The sequence below is a fragment of the Abramis brama genome, assembly GCF_963993115.1.
Source record: "Abramis brama genome assembly, chromosome: 3".
Taxonomy (NCBI): domain Eukaryota; kingdom Metazoa; phylum Chordata; class Actinopteri; order Cypriniformes; family Leuciscidae; genus Abramis; species Abramis brama.
In genome coordinates, this window is record NC_139965.1 from 45,348,130 (window position 1) to 45,365,556 (window position 17,427).

The following is a 17,427-nucleotide window of genomic DNA, read 5'->3' on the forward strand; positions in this document are numbered from 1 at the left end:
TTTGGTACGAATAAAATAAATAGTTTAAGAGGAGTGGCTAAAAATTCAGAGGCTGATTTTGCAAAAAAATCCACATTCAGACCAAAATATCTGACTTCCTGATGGCCAGAGCTATTGAATGTAAATTAGAAAGTTGTCCGGCTTGATGAGAACAATATACAAACTATTTTTTCTTTACTGTAGTTAAAACTAACCCCCCCACTTTTGTCAAAAGCATGTTGAAAGTGACACACTTCCTGCTGCCAGTTGGTGGCGCTATAACTTTGACTCACAATAGCTACATCCATCTGATCGGCCTCTTACCACGAACACACTGCTGAAGTTTCATCAAGATCAGTTAATGTATGCAGAAGTTATTCCACTTCCGTGTTTCTCTTTTCTCGCCATAAATTCGATTCCTCGCCACAGCCAAACCGTTCGAGATATCAAAAATCCGTCCGCAATTTAGCATCCTCAATGTCTTGACTACATCCACACCGAGTTTGAAGGGGGCACGGTGAATTTTCTAGGAGGAGTATTTCACATTCCACAGCAAGCGTTTTCCAAACAACCCATAATAGCCGACTTCCTGTTGGGCTGGCGTAAAACTTGACTGGGGTAAAGTTGTTCGGCCCGATGAGATCTATATGTGTACCGAGTTTCATATTAATTCATGCGAGCGTGTTTGATATATGGATCAAGTTTTAGAACCCCGTTCAAGGGGGCGCTGTTGAGCCCCCCAGCCACGCCCGGGTCCCAGCTTCAGTCCGGCCCTGATGGCCGCGGGTTCTGACCTGTGTGCAAAATTTCAAGAGTTTTCGAGCATGTTAAGGGCCCCAAAAGTGGCCGAAAGGTTGACAAAATAATAATAATAATAATAAATATAGCTGCAAGCAGCAATTACCGGGGCCAAGCAGAATAAGACGACAAGACATGCCAACATGTCTGAAAGTGTCAGACCAACTGCAACAATGAGCAATTAAAGACATTTAAAGAGGATTTTAGGCGAAATGGCTGAAAAATCATGTAAAAAGTGATTCAAAATATGATTTAATGGATTGTCACTTTTGACCAAAAGGTGGCGCTGTTACGAAATTGATGTGGTGTGGTCAGAGTAAGGAGACAGTGACACATACAAAGTTTTGTGTCAATATGTCGAGGCATTGCAGATATAAAGCCTGAATAGTCATTTTGGCATCATGCCTCAACTTTGCTGCTGTGCTATACGAAAACGGTTTCATCAATCGACACGAAATCCATAACTTTTTGTCGGCACAGTCTGGAGATGATACGATTCGATTTTGGTGAAAATCGGACAAACGGTCTAGGAGGAGTTCGAAAAAGTAGGTTTTGAATGAAAATCAAGATGGCGGACAGGAAGTTTGGCCAAATAAGGAAAACTTGGTATCTATGTTCTCGGCTTGACCCAAGGAATCTATTAAGACCAGTGGCATTTCAATAGCCAGATGTATTCAAAAGTTATTAGCCTTTTTGGAAATTTTGTTATAACTTTTGACCACTAGGTGGCGCTGTCTTGAAATATTTTGGTTGCCTTCAGGGGATGGTGCTGATGACACAATCTGAGTTTCGTAATATTACACCAATGCATTTGTTTAGTATAGCATTTTATTTCACAAAACTGTATTGAAGTCAATGGGAATTTCATATTTTGTTCAATTATAGCGCCACCAAGAGGCTCAGTCCCACAACTTTTTTTACGTGTCCTCAGAGTGAGCCCATACATATGTGTGTCAATTTTGGTGAAAATATCTCAATTCGCTTCGGAGTTATAGACATTTATATGAAAAAACACGAAAAAAATGACTGACACATGACTTTGATTGGAAATTAGTACCCCTAAACATCAATATTTTCGCATTTGGGCATTGGCATATAGCTATCGACCTATGTTTCCAAACTTCTGACGGTGGTTTCGTCTCGATCGGACTAGCGGTTTCAAAGATATAGCCAAATGTTTTTTAAGCGCTAAATCACAACGCTACACAAACCGTAAGGCGAAACCTAGCATGTTTGGTATCGTAGGACTCGGCAACGATTCAGGAGTCTAAAAAGATGAGTTTCGTGAAAATAAGTCGACCACACCCAAAGTTATAAGCATTTGAAAAAAAAAATTCACCACTAGGTGGCGCTGTTTCGAAACTTCTCAGGCTCATTCAGGGCATTGTGCTGATGACCCATACCACGTTTCGTAACAATCCGTTCATGCGTTCATAAAATACAGAATTTTAGCACAAAATTCAAAATGGCCGACAGCCAAAATGACCGATATGGTCAAATTGGATATCAGTCGACTCGGCATGTTGCCCTGAATCTAACGAGACCAATTGTATGATTTTTGGACAAACTGTTCAGAAGTTATAAGCAAAAATAGCCATTTTTCATATCTCCGGACCAGTAGGTGGCGCTGCGCCGAAACACAGCATGTAGCCTCAGGTCATGCTTGTGAGTACAAGTACCAAGTTTGGTCTGAATACGATAAACCGTTGCGGAGATACGGCCTTACGACTGTTTTTGCTAGCGCTACGTAAAATGTATTTGTGCGTTTATTGAAAACGGTTTGACGAATCCATTTGAATTCCATAACTTTTTGTCAGCACTACCTGAAGATGATCTGGTTCAATTTTCGTGCAAATCGGACAAACCGTCTAGGACGAGTTCGAAAAAGTAGCTTTTTTTGAAAATTCAAGATGGCGGCCATATTTTTATGACGGCAAATGACGTCATAGGGTGCAATCGAATCGCCATGAGCTCAGGAATCAGAGGAAAAAAGAATTTCGCTGATTGGCCTTACGGTTCAAAAGTTATTAGCAAAATAAAAGTGAAACTTTGGACAGGTGGTGGCGCTAGAGGGAATGACTTAGAAACACCAAAATTGGTGTATTTAATGTTGAGACGGTCCTCTATCAGAATGTCAAACCAAAACAACTTTCCCGCAATCGGTTCTATGGGCTGCCATAGACTCCCATGGCGGAAGAATAATAATAATAAATATAGCTGCAAGCAGCAATTACCGGGGCCAAGCAGAATAAGACGACAAGACATGCCAACATGTCTGAAAGTGTCAGACCAACTGCAACAATGAGCAATTATAGACTTTATAGAGGATTTTATGCAAAATGCCTGAAAAATCATAGAAACAATAATTAAAAATATGATTTTATGGATTATCACTTTCGACCAATAGGTGGCGCAGTTACAAAACTGATGTGATGTGGTCAGAGTGAAGTGACAATGACACATACAAAGTTTGGTGTCAATATGTCAAGGCATTGCAGAGATAAAGCCTGAATAGTGCTATTAGCATCATGCCTCAACTTTGCTGCTGCGCTATACGAAAACGGTTTCGTTTATCAACATGAAATTCATAACTTTTAGTTGGCACAGTCTGGAGATGATATGATTCAATTTTGGTGAAAATCGGACAAACGGTCTAGGAGGAGTTAGAAAAAGTAGGTTTTGAATGAAAATCAAGATGGCGGACAGGAAGTTCGGCCAAATAAGGAAAACTTGGTATCTATGTTCTCGGCTTGACCCAAGGAATCGATTTAGACCAGTGGCATTTAAATAGACAGATGTATTCAAAAGTTATTAGCCTTTTTGGAAATTTTGTTATAACTTTTGACCACTAGGTGGCGCTGTCTCTAAATATTTTGGGTACCTTCAGGGGATGGTGCTGATGGCACATTCTGAGTTTTGTAATATTACACTAATGCATTTGTTTAGTATAGCATTTTATTTCACAAAACTGTATTGAAGTCAATGGGAATTTCATGTTTTGTTCTATTATAGCGCCACCAAGAGGCTCAGTCCCACAATTTTTATTATGTGTCCTCAGAGTGAGCCCATACATATGTGTGTCGATTTTGGTGAAAAAATCTCAATTCGCTTCAGAGTTATAGACATTTATATGAAAAAACACGTAAAAAATGACTGACACATGACTTTGATTGGAATTTACTACCCCTAAACATCAATATTTTCGCATTTGGGCATTGGCATATAGCTATCAACCTATGTTTCCAAACTTCTGACGGTGGTTTCGTCTCGATCGGACAAATGGTTTCGAAGATATAGCCAAATGTTTTTTAAGCGCTAAATCACAACGTTACACAAACCGTAAGGCGAAACCTAGCATGTTTGATATCGTTGGACTCGGCAAGGATTCAGTAGTCTAATGAGATGAGTTTGGTGAAAATAAGTCGACCACACCCAAAGTTATAAGCATTTGAAAAAAAAAATTCACCACTAGGTGGCGCTGTTTCGAAACTTCTCAGGCTCCTTCAGAACATCGTGTTGATGACCCATACCAAGTTTCGTAACAATCCGTTCATGCGTTCTTAAAATACAGCATTTTAGCACAAAATTCAAAATGGCCGACAGTCAAAATGGCCGATATGGTAAAATTGGATATCAGTCGACTCGGCATGTTGCCCTGAATCTAACGAGACCAATTTTATGATTTTTGGACAAATTGTTCAGAAGTTATAAGCAAAAATAGCCATTTTTCATATCTCCGGACCAGTAGGTGGCGCTGCGCCGAAACGCAGCATGTAGCCTCAAGTCATGCTTGTGAGTACATGTACCAAGTTTGGTCTGAATACGATAAACCGTTGCGGAGATACAGCCTAACGACTGTTTTTGCAAGCGCTACGTAAAATTTGTTCGAGCGTTTATCGAAAACGGTTTGACGAATCAATTTGAATTCCATAACTTTTTGTCAACACTGCCTGAAGATGATCTGGTTAAATTTTCGTGCAAATCGGACAAACCGTCTAGGACGAGTTCGAAAAAGTAGCTTTTTCAGCCCATTAAAAATGGCGGCCATATTTATAAGCCGGAAAATGACGTCATAGGGTGCAATCGAATCGGCATGAGCTCGGGAATCAGAGGAAAAAAGAATTTTGTTGATTGGCCAAACGGTTCAAAAGTTATTAGCAAAATAAAAGTGAAATTTTGGACAGTTGGTGGCGCTAGAGGGATTGGTTTTAAGACACCAAATTTGGTATGGTGACTTTTTGGACTGTCCTCTATCATTGTGCCAAATTTCATAACTTTCCCGCAATCGGTTCTATGGGCTGCCATAGACTCCCATGGCGGAAGAATAATAATAATAATAATAAATATAGCTGCAAGCAGCAATTACCGGGGCCAAGCACAATCAGATGACAAGACATGCCAACATTGCTGAAAGTGTCAGACCAATGAGCAATTAAAGACATTAAAGAGGATTTTAGGCAAAATGCCTGAAAAATCATAGAAACAGTGAAGAAAAATATGATTTAATGGACTATCACTTTCGACCAATAGGTGGCGCAGTTACAAAACTGATGTGATGTGGTCAGAGTGAAGTGACAATGACACATACAAAGTTTGGTGTTAATATGTCAAGGCATTGCAGAGATAAAGCCTGAATAGTCATTTTGGCATCATGCCTCAGCTTTGCTGCTGTGCTATACGAAAACGGTTTCATCAATCGACACGAAATCCATAACTTTTTGTCGGCACAGTCTGGAGATGATACGATTCGATTTTGGTGAAAATCGGACAAACGGTCTAGGAGGAGTTCGAAAAAGTAGGTTTTGAATGAAAATCAAGATGGCGGACAGGAAGTTTGGCCAAATAAGGAAAACTTGGTATCTATGTTCTCGGCTTGACCCAAGGAATCTATTAAGACCCGTGGCATTTCAATAGCCAGATTTATTCAAAAGTTATTAGCCTTTTTGGAAATGTTGTTATAACTTTTGACCACTAGGTGGCGCTGTCTTGAAATATTTTGGTTGCCTTCAGGGGATGGTGCTGATGACACAATCTGAGTTTCGTAATATTACACCAATGCATTTGTTTAGTATAGCATTTTATTTCACAAAACTGTATTGAAGTCAATGGGAATTTCATATTTTGTTCAATTATAGCGCCACCAAGAGGCTCAGTCCCACAATTTTTTTTACGTGTCCTCAGAGTGAGCCCATACATATGTGTGTCAATTTTGGTGAAAATATCTCAATTCGCTTCGGAGTTATAGACATTTATATGAAAAAACACGAAAAAAATGACTGACACATGACTTTGATTGGAAATTAGTACCCCTAAACATCAATATTTTCGCATTTGGGCATTGGTGTATAGCTATCGACCTATGTTTCCAAACTTCTGACGGTGGTTTCGTCTCGATCGGACTAGCGGTTTCAAAGATATAGCCAAATGTTTTTTAAGCGCTAAATCACAACGCTACACAAACCGTAAGGCGAAACCTAGCATGTTTGGTATCGTAGGACTCGGCAACGATTCAGGAGTCTAAAAAGATGAGTTTCCTGAAAATAAGTTGACCACACCCAAAGTTATAAGCATTTGAAAAAAAAAATTCACCACTAGGTGGCGCTGTTTCGAAACTTCTCAGGCTCATTCAGGGCATTGTGCTGATGACCCATACCACGTTTCGTAACAATCCGTTCATGCGTTCATAAAATACAGAATTTTAGCACAAAATTCAAAATGGCCGACAGCCAAAATGACCGATATGGTCAAATTGGATATCAGTCGACTCGGCATGTTGCCCTGAATCTAACGAGACCAATTTTATGATTTTTGGACAAACTGTTCAGAAGTTATAAGCAAAAATAGCCATTTTTCATATCTCCGGACCAGTAGGTGGCGCTGCGCTGAAACACAGCATGTTGCCTCAGGTCATGCTTGTGAGTACAAGTACCAAGTTTGGTCTGAATACGATAAACCGTTGCGGAGATACGGCCTTACGACTGTTTTTGCTAGCGCTACGTAAAATATATTCGTGCGTTTATCGAAAACGGTTTGACAAATCAATTTGAATTCCATAACTTTTTGTCAGCACTACCTGAAGATGATCTGGTTCAATTTTCGTGCAAATCGGACAAACCGTCTAGGACGAGTTCGAAAAAGTAGCTTTTTTTGAAAATTCAAGATGGCGGCCATATTTTTATGACGGAAAATGACGTCATAGGGTGCAATCGAATCGCCATGAGCTCAGAAATCAGAGGAAAAAATAATTTTGTTGATTGGCCTTACATTTCAAAAGTTATTAGCAAAATAAATGTGAAACTTTGGACAGTTGGTGGCGCTAGAGGGAATGACTTAGAAACACCAAAATTGGTGTATTTAATGTTGGGACTGTCCTCTATCAGAATGTCAAACCAAAACAACTTTCCCGCAATCGGTACTATGGGCTGCCATAGACGCCAAGTCGGAAGAAAAAAAAGAAGAATAATAATAAATATAGCTGCAAGCAGCAATTATCGGGGCCAAGCGCAAGCAGACGACAGGATATGCCAACATGGCTGAAGGTGTCAGACCAACTGCAACAATGAGCAATTAAATACATTTAAAGAGGATTTTAGGCGAAATGGCTGAAAAATCATATAAAAAGTCATTCGAAATATGATTTAATGGATTATCACTTTCGACCAATCTGTGGCGCAGTTACAAAACTGATGTGATGTGGTCAGAGTGAAGTGACAATGACACATACAAAGTTTGGTGTCAATATGTCAAGGCATTGCAGAGATAAAGCCTGAATAGTGCTTTTAGCATCATGCCTCAACTTTGCTGCTACGCTATACGAAAACGGTTTCGTCTATAGACACGAAATCCATAACTTTTAGTCAGCACAGTCTGGAGATGATACGATTCGATTTTGGTGAAAATCGGACAAACGGTCTAGGAGGAGTTCGAAAAAGTAGGTTTTGACTGAAAATCAAGATGGCGGACAGGAAGCTAGGCCAAATAAGGAAACCTTGGTATCTATGTTCTCGTCTTGACCCAAGGAATCTATTAAGACCAGTTGCATTACAATAGGCCAACTTATTCAAAAGTTATTAGCAGTTTTGTAAATTTTGTTATAACTTTTGACCACTAGGTGGCACTGTCTCGAAATATTTTGGGTACCTTCAGGGGATGGTGCTGATGGCACATTTTGAGTTTCGTAATATTACACCAATGCATTTGTTTAGTATAGCATTTTATTTCACAAAACTGCATTGAAGTCAATGGGAATTTCATGTTTTGTTCTATTATAGCGCCACCAAGAGGCTGAGTCCCACCATCTTTTTTACATGTCCTCAGAGTGAGCTCATACATATGTGTGTCGATTTTGGTGAAAATATCTCAATTCGCTTCGGAGTTATAGACATTTATATGAAAAAACATGTAAAAAATGACTGACACATGACTTTGTTTGGAATTTACTACCCCTAAACATCAATATTTTCGCATTTGGGCATTGGCGTATAGCTATCGACCTATGTTTCCAAACTTCTGACGGTGGTTTCATCTCGATCGGACTAGCGGTTTCAAAGATATAGCCAAATGTTTTTTAAGCGCTAAATCACAACGCTACACAAACCGTAAGGCGAAACCTAGCATGTTTGGTATCATAGGACTCGGCAACGATTCAGGAGTCTAAAAAGATGAGTTTCGTGAAAATAAGTCGACCACACCCAAAGTTATAAGCATTTGAAAAAAAAAATTCACCACTAGGTGGCGCTGTTTCGAAACTTCTCAGGCTCATTCAGGGCATTGTGCTGATGACCCATACCACGTTTCGTAACAATCTGTTCATGCGTTCTTAAAATACAGCATTTTAGCACAAAATTCAAAATGGCCGACAGTCAAAATGGCCGATATGGTAATATTGGATATCAGTCGACTCGGCATGTTACCCTGAATCTAACGAGACCAATTGTATGATTTTTGGACAAACTGTTCAGAAGTTATAAGCAAAAATAGCCATTTTTCATATCTCCGGACCAGTAGGTGGCGCTGCGCCGAAACACAGCATGTAGCCTCAGGTCATGCTTGTGATGACATGTACCAAGTTTGGTCTGAATCCGATAAAGCGTTGCGGAGATACGGCCTTACATCTGTTTTCGCAAGCGCTACGTAAAATGTATTCGTGGGTTTATCGAAAACTGTTAAGCGAATCAACTTGAATTCCATAACTTTTTGTCAGCATGGTCTGTAGATGATCTGGTTCAATTTTCGTGCAAATCGGACAAACCGTCTAGGACGAGTTCGAAAAAGTAGCTTTTTAGATAAATTCAAAATGGCGGCCATATTGTTATGACAGAAATGATGTCATAGGGTGCAATCGAATTGGCATGAGCTCAGGAATCAGAGAGAAAAATAATTTTGTTGATTGGCCTTACGGTTCAAAAGTTATTAGCAAAATAAAAGTGAAACTTTGGACAGGTGGTGGCGCTAGAGGGAATGACTTAGACACACCAAAATTGGTGTATTTAATGTTGGGACTGTCCTCTATCAGAATGTCAAACCAAAACAACTTTCCCGCATTCGGTTCTATGGGCTGCCATAGACTCCCAGTTGGAAGAAGGAAGAATAATAATAATAAGAACAGGAACAGATACAATAGGTGCCTACGCACCTTCGGTGCTTGGCCCCTAATAATAAGAACGCGAACAAAAACAATAGGTGCCTCCGCACCTTCGGTGCTTGGCCCCTAAATATAGCTGCAAGCAGCCATTACCGGGGCCAAGCAGAATAAGACGACAAGACATGCCGACATGTCTGAAAGTGTCAGACCAACTGCAACAATGAGCAATTAAAGACATTTAAAGAGGATTTAGGCAAAATGCCTGAAAAATCATAGAAACAATAATTAAAAATATGATTTGATGGATTATCACTTTCGACCAATAGGTGGCGCAGTTACAAAACTGATGTGATGTGGTCAGAGTGAAGTTACAATGACACATACAAAGTTTGGTGTCAATATATCAAGGCATTGCAGAGATAAAGCCTTAATTAATGCTATTAGCATCATGCCTCAACTTTGCTGCTGCGCTATACGAAAACGGTTTCGTCTATCGACACGAAATCCATAACTTTTAGTCGGCACGGTCTGGAGATGATACGATTCGATTTTGGTGAAAATCGGACAAACGGTCTAGGAGGAGTTCGAAAAAGTAGGTTTTGAATGAAAATCAAGATGGCGGACAAGAAGTTTGACCAAATAAGGAAAATTTGGTATCTATGTTCTCGGCTTGACCCAAGGAATCTATTAAGACCAGTGGCATTTACATAGGCCGATGTATTCAAAAGTTATTAGCAGTTTTGGAAATGTTGTTATAACTTTTGACCACTAGGTGGCGCTGTCTCTAAATATTTTGGGTACCTTCAGGGGATGGTGCTGATGGCACATTCTGAGTTTCGTAATATTACACCAATGCATTTGTTTAGTATAGCATTTTATTTCACAAAACTGCATTGAAGTCAATGGGAATTTCATGTTTTGTTCTATTATAGCGCCACCAAGAGGCTCAGTCCCACCATTTTTTTTATGTGTCCTCAGAGTGAGCCCATACATATATGTGTCGATTTTGGTGCAAAAATCTCAATTTGCTTCGGAGTTATAGACATTTATATGAAAAAACACGAAAAAAATGACTGACACATGACTTTGATTGAATATTACTACCCCTAAACATCAATATTTTCGCATTTGGGCATTGGTGTATTGCTAACGACCTATGTTTCCAAACTTCTGACGGTGGTTTCGTCTCGATCGGACAAACGGTTTCGAAGATATAGCCAAATGTTTTTTAAGCGCTAAATCACAACGCTACACAAACCGTAAGGCAAAACCTAGCATGTTTGGTATCGTTGGACTCGGCAACGATTCAGGAGTCTAATGAGATGAGTTTCGTGAAAATAAGTCGACCACACCCAAAGTTATAAGCATTTGAAAAAAAAAATTCACCACTAGGTGGCGCTGTTTCGAAACTTCTCACACTTCTTCAGGACATCGTGCTGATGACCCATACCAAGATTCGTAACAATCCGTTCATGCGTTGTTAAAATACAGCATTTTAGCACAAAATTCAAAATGGCCGACAGTCAAAATGGCCGATATGGCAAAATTGGATATCAGTCGACTCGGCATGTCGCCCTGAATCTAACAAGACCAATTTTATGATTTTTGGACAAACTGTTCAGAAGTTATAAGCAAAAATAGCCATTTTTCATATCTCCGGTCCAGTAGGTGGCGCTGCGCCGAAACGCAGCATGTAGCCTCAGGTCATGCTTGTGAGTACATGTACCAAGTTTGGTCTGAATACGATAAACCGTTGCGGAGATACGGCCTTACGACTGTTTTTGCAGGCGCTACGTAAAATTAGTTTGAGCGTTTATCGAAAACGGTTTGACGAATCAATTTGAATTCCATAACTTTTGGTCAGCACTACCTGAAGATGATCTGGTTCAATTTTCATGCAAATCGGACAAACCGTCTAGGACGAGTTCGAAAAAGTAGGTTTTACAAAAAATTCAAAATGGCGGACATATTTTTATGACGCAAAATGACGTCATAGGGTGCAATCGAATCGCCATGAGCTCAGGAATCAGAAGAAAAAAGAATTTTGTTGATTGGCCTTACGGTTCAAAAGTTATTAGCAAAATAAAAGTGAAACTTTGGACAGTTGGTGGCGCTAGAGGGAATGACTTAGACACACCAAAATTGGTGAATTTAATGTTGGGACTGTCCTCTATCAGAATGTCAAACCAAAACAACTTTCCCGCAATCGGTTCTATGGGCTGCCATAGACTCCCAGAGCGGAATAATAATAATAATAAATATAGCTGCAAGCAGCCATTACCGGGGCCAAGCAGAATAAGACGACAAGACATGCCGACATGTCTGAAAGTGTCAGACCAACTGCAACAATGAGCAATTAAAGACATTTAAAGAGGATTTTAGGCAAAATGCCTGAAAAATCATAGAAACAATAATTAAAAATATGATTTGATGGATTATCACTTTCGACCAATAGGTGGCGCAGTTACAAAACTGATGTGATGTGGTCAGAGTGAAGTTACAATGACACATACAAAGTTTGGTGTCAATATGTCAAGGCATTGCAGAGATAAAGCCTTAATTAATGCTATTAGCATCATGCCTCAACTTTGCTGCTGCGCTATACGAAAACGGTTTCGTCTATCGACACGAAATCCATAACTTTTAGTCGGCACGGTCTGGAGATGATACGATTCGATTTTGGTGAAAATCGGACAAACGGTCTAGGAGGAGTTCGAAAAAGTAGGTTTTGACTGAACATCAAGATGGCGGACAGGAAGTTCGGCCAAATAAGGAAAACTTGGTATCTATGTTCTCGGCTTGACCCAAGGAATCTATTAAGACCAGTGGCATTTCAATAGATAGATTTATTCAAAAGTTATTAGCCTTTTTGGAAATTTTGTTATAACTTTTGACCACTAGGTGGCGCTGTTTCGAAATATTTTGAGTACCTTCAGGGGATGGTGCTGAAGGCACATTCTGAGTTTCGTAATATTACACCAATGCATTTGTTTAGTATAGCATTTTATTTCACAAAACTCTATTGAAATCAATGGGAATTTCATGTTTTGTTCTATTATAGCGCCACCAAGAGGCTCAGTCCCACCATTTTTTTTATGTGTCATCAGAGTGAGCCCATACATATATGTGTCGATTTTGGTGCAAAAATCTCAATTTGCTTCGGAGTTATAGACATTTATATGAAAAAACACGTAAAAAATTACTGACACATGACTTTGATTGAATATTACTACCCCTAAACATCAATATTTTCACATTTGGGCATTAGTGTATAGTTAACAAGCTATGATTCCAAACTTCTGACGGTGGTTTCGTCTCAATCGGACAAACGGTTTCGAAGATATAGCCTAATGTTTTTTAAGCGCTAAATCACAATGCTACACAAACCGTTAGGCGAAACCTAACATGTTTGGTATCGTTGGACTCGGCAACGATTCAGGAGTCCAATGAGATGAGTTTCGTGAAAATAAGTCGATCACACCCAAAGTTATAAGCATTTGGAAAAAAAAATTCACCACTAGGTGGCGCTGTTTCGAAACTTCTCACACTCCTTCAGGACATCGTGCTGATGACCCATACCAAGTTTCGTAACAATCCGTTCATGCGTTGTTAAAATACAGCATTTTAGCACAAAATTCAAAATGGCCGACAGTCAAATTGGCCGATATGGCAAAATTGGATATCAGTCGACTCGGCATGACGCCCTGAATCTATCAAGACCAATTTTATGATTTTTGGACAAACTGTTCAGAAGTTATAAGCAAAAATAGCCATTTTTCATATCTCCGGACCTGTAGGTGGCGCTGTGCCGAAACGCAGCATGTAGCCTCAGGTCATGCTTGTGAGTACATGTACCAAGTTTGGTCTGAATACGATAAACCGTTGCGGAGATACAGCCTTACGACTGTTTTTGCAAGCGCTACGTAAAATTTGTTCGAGCGTTTATCGAAAACGGTTTGACGAATCAAAAAGATTTTAATAACTTTTTGTCAGCCCTGCCTGAAGATGATCCGATTCAATTTTCGTGCAAATCGGACAAACCGTCTAGGACGAGTTCGAAAAAGTACCTTTTTAGGAAAATTCAAAATGGCGGCCATGTTTTTATGACGGAAAATGACGATATAGGGTGCAATCGAATCGTCATGAGCTCAGGAATCAGAGGAAAAACGGATTTTGCTGATTGGCCTTACGGTTCAAAAGTTATTAGCAAAGTAAAAGTGAAACTTTGGACAGGTGGTGGCGCTAGAGGGAATGACTTAGACACACCAAAATTGGTGTACTTAATGATGGGACTGTCCTCTATCAGAATGTCAAACCAAAACAACTTTCCCGCAATCGGTTCTATGGGCTGCCATAGACTCCCATGGCGGAAGAAGAAGAATAATAAATATAGCTGCAAGCAGCAATTACCGGGGCCAAGCAGAATAAGACGACAAGACATGCCAACATGTCTGAAAGTGTCAGACCAACTGCAACAATGAGCAATTAAAGACATTTAAAGAGGATTTTAGGCGAAATGGCTGAAAAATCATGTAAAAAGTGATTCAAAATATGATTTAATGGATTGTCACTTTTGACCAAAAGGTGGCGCTGTTACGAAATTGATGTGGTGTGGTCAGAGTAAGGAGACAGTGACACATACAAAGTTTTGTGTCAATATGTCGAGGCATTGCAGATATAAAGCCTGAATAGTCATTTTGGCATCATGCCTCAACTTTGCTGCTGTGCTATACAAAAACGGTTTCATCAATCAACACGAAATCCATAACTTTTTGTCGGCACAATCTGGAGATGATACGATTCGATTTTGGTGAAAATCGGACAAACGGTCTAGGAGGAGTTCGAAAAAGTAGGTTTTGAATGAAAATCAAGATGGCGGACAGGAAGTTTGGCCAAATAAGTAAAACTTGGTATCTATGTTCTCGGCTTCACCCAAGGAATCTATTAAGACCCGTGGCATTTCAATAGCCAGATTTATTCAAAAGTTATTAGCCTTTTTGGAAATTTTGTTATAACTTTTGACCACTAGGTGGCGCTGTCTTGAAATATTTTGGTTGCCTTCAGGGGATGGTGCTGATGACACAATCTGAGTTTCGTAATATTACACCAATGCATTTGTTTAGTATAGCATTTTATTTCACAAAACTGTATTGAAGTCAATGGGAATTTCATATTTTGTTCAATTATAGCGCCACCAAGAGGCTCAGTCCCACAATTTTTTTTACGTGTCCTCAGAGTGAGCCCATACATATGTGTGTCAATTTTGGTGAAAATATCTCAATTCGCTTCGGAGTTATAGACATTTATATGAAAAAACACGAAAAAAATGACTGACACATGACTTTGATTGGAAATTAGTACCCCTAAACATCAATATTTTCGCATTTGGGCATTGGTGTATAGCTATCGACCTATGTTTCCAAACTTCTGACGGTGGTTTCGTCTCGATCGGACTAGCGGTTTCAAAGATATAGCCAAATGTTTTTTAAGCGCTAAATCACAACGCTACACAAACCGTAAGGCAAAACCTAGCATGTTTGGTATCGTAGGACTCGGCAACGATTCAGGAGTCTAAAAAGATGAGTTTCGTGAAAATAAGTCGACCACACCCAAAGTTATAAGCATTTGAAAAAAAAAATTCACCACTAGGTGGCGCTGTTTCGAAACTTCTCAGGCTCATTCAGGGCATTGTGCTGATGACCCATACCACGTTTCGTAACAATCCGTTCATGCGTTCATAAAATACAGAATTTTAGCACAAAATTCAAAATGGCCGACAGCCAAAATGACCGATATGGTCAAATTGGATATCAGTCGACTCGGCATGTTGCCCTGAATCTAACGAGACCAATTGTATGATTTTTGGACAAACTGTTCAGAAGTTATAAGCAAAAATAGCCATTTTTCATATCTCCGGACCAGTAGGTGGCGCTGCGCCGAAACACAGCATGTAGCCTCAGGTCATGCTTGTGAGTACATGTACCAAGTTTGGTCTGAATACGATAAACCGTTGCGGAGATACGGCCTTACGACTGTTTTTGCTAGCGCTACGTAAAATGTATTTGTGCGTTTATTGAAAACGGTTTGACGAATCCATTTGAATTCCATAACTTTTTGTCAGCACTACCTGAAGATGATCTGGTTCAATTTTCGTGCAAATCGGACAAACCGTCTAGGACGAGTTCGAAAAAGTAGCTTTTTTTGAAAATTCAAGATGGCGGCCATATTTTTATGACGGCAAATGACGTCATAGGGTGCAATCGAATCGCCATGAGCTCAGGAATCAGAGGAAAAAAGAATTTCGCTGATTGGCCTTACGGTTCAAAAGTTATTAGCAAAATAAAAGTGAAACTTTGGACAGGTGGTGGCGCTAGAGGGAATGACTTAGAAACACCAAAATTGGTGTATTTAATGTTGAGACGGTCCTCTATCAGAATGTCAAACCAAAACAACTTTCCCGCAATCGGTTCTATGGGCTGCCATAGACTCCCATGGCGGAAGAATAATAATAATAATAAATATAGCTGCAAGCAGCAATTACCGGGGCCAAGCAGAATTAGACGACAAGACATTTCGACATGTCTGAAAGTGTCAGACCAACTGCAACAATGAGCAATTAAAGACGTTTGAAGAGGATTTTAGGCAAAATGCCTGAAAAATCATAGACACAATAATTAAAAATATGATTTAATGGATTATCACTTTCGACCAATAGGTGGCGCAGTTAACAAAACTGATGTGATGTGGTCAGAGTGAAGTGACAATGACACGTACAAAGTTTGGTGTCAATATCTCAAGGCATTGCAGAGATAAAGCCTGAATAATGCTTTTAGCATCATGCCTCAACTTTGCTGCTGCGCTATACGAAAACGGTTTCGTCAATTGACACGAAATCCATAACTTTTAGTCGGCACAGTCTGGAGATGATACAATTCGATTTTGGTGAAAATCGGACAAACGGTGTGGGAGGAGTTCGAAAAAGTAGATTTTGAATGAAAATAGCATTTTATATCACAAAACTGTATTGAAGTCAATGGGAATTTCATGTTTTGTTCTATTATAGCGCCACCAAGAGGCTCAGTCCCACAATTTTTTTTACGTGTCCTCAGAGTGAGCCCATACATATGTGTGTCAGTTTTGGTGAAAATATCTCAATTTGCTTTAGAGTTATAGACATTTATATGAAAAAACACGTAAAAAATGACTGACACAAGACTTTGTTTGAATTTTACTACCCCTAAACATCAATATTTTCGCATTTGGGCATTGACATATAGCTATCGACCTATGTTTCCAAACTTCTGACGGAGGTTTCGTCTCGATCGGACAATCGGTTTCGAAGATATAGCCAAATGTTTTTTAAGCGCTAAATCACAACGCTACACAAACCGTAAGGCGAAACCTAGCATGTTTGGTATCGTAGGACTCGGCAAGGTTTCAGGATACTAATTAGATGAGTCTCGTGAAAATAAGTCGACCACACCCAAAGTTATAAGCGTTTGAAAAAAAAAATTCACCACAAGGTGGCGCTGTTTCGAAACTTCTCACGCTCCTTCAGGACATTGTGCTGATGACCCATACCAAGTTTCGTAACAATCCGTTCATGCGTTCTTAAAATACAGCATTTTAGCACAAAATTCAAAATGGCCGACAGTCAAAATGGCCGATATGGTAAAATTGGATATCAGTCGACTCGGCATGTTGCTCTGAATCTAACAAGACCAATTTTATGATTTTTGGACAAATTGTTCAGAAGTTATAAGCAAAAATAGCCATTTTTCATATCTCCGGACCAGTAGGTGGCGCTGCGACGAAACGCAGCATGTTGCCTCAGGTCATGCTTGGGATTACATGTACCAAGTTTGGTCTGAATACGATAAACCGTTGCGGAGATACAGCCTTACGACTGTTTTTGCAAGCACTACGTAAAATTTGTTTGTGCGTTTATCGAAAACGGTTTGACGAATCAATTTGAATTCCATATCTTTTTGTCAGCACTGCCTGAAGATGATCTGGTTCAATTTTCGTGCAAATCGGACAAACCGTCTAGGACGAGTTCGAAAAAG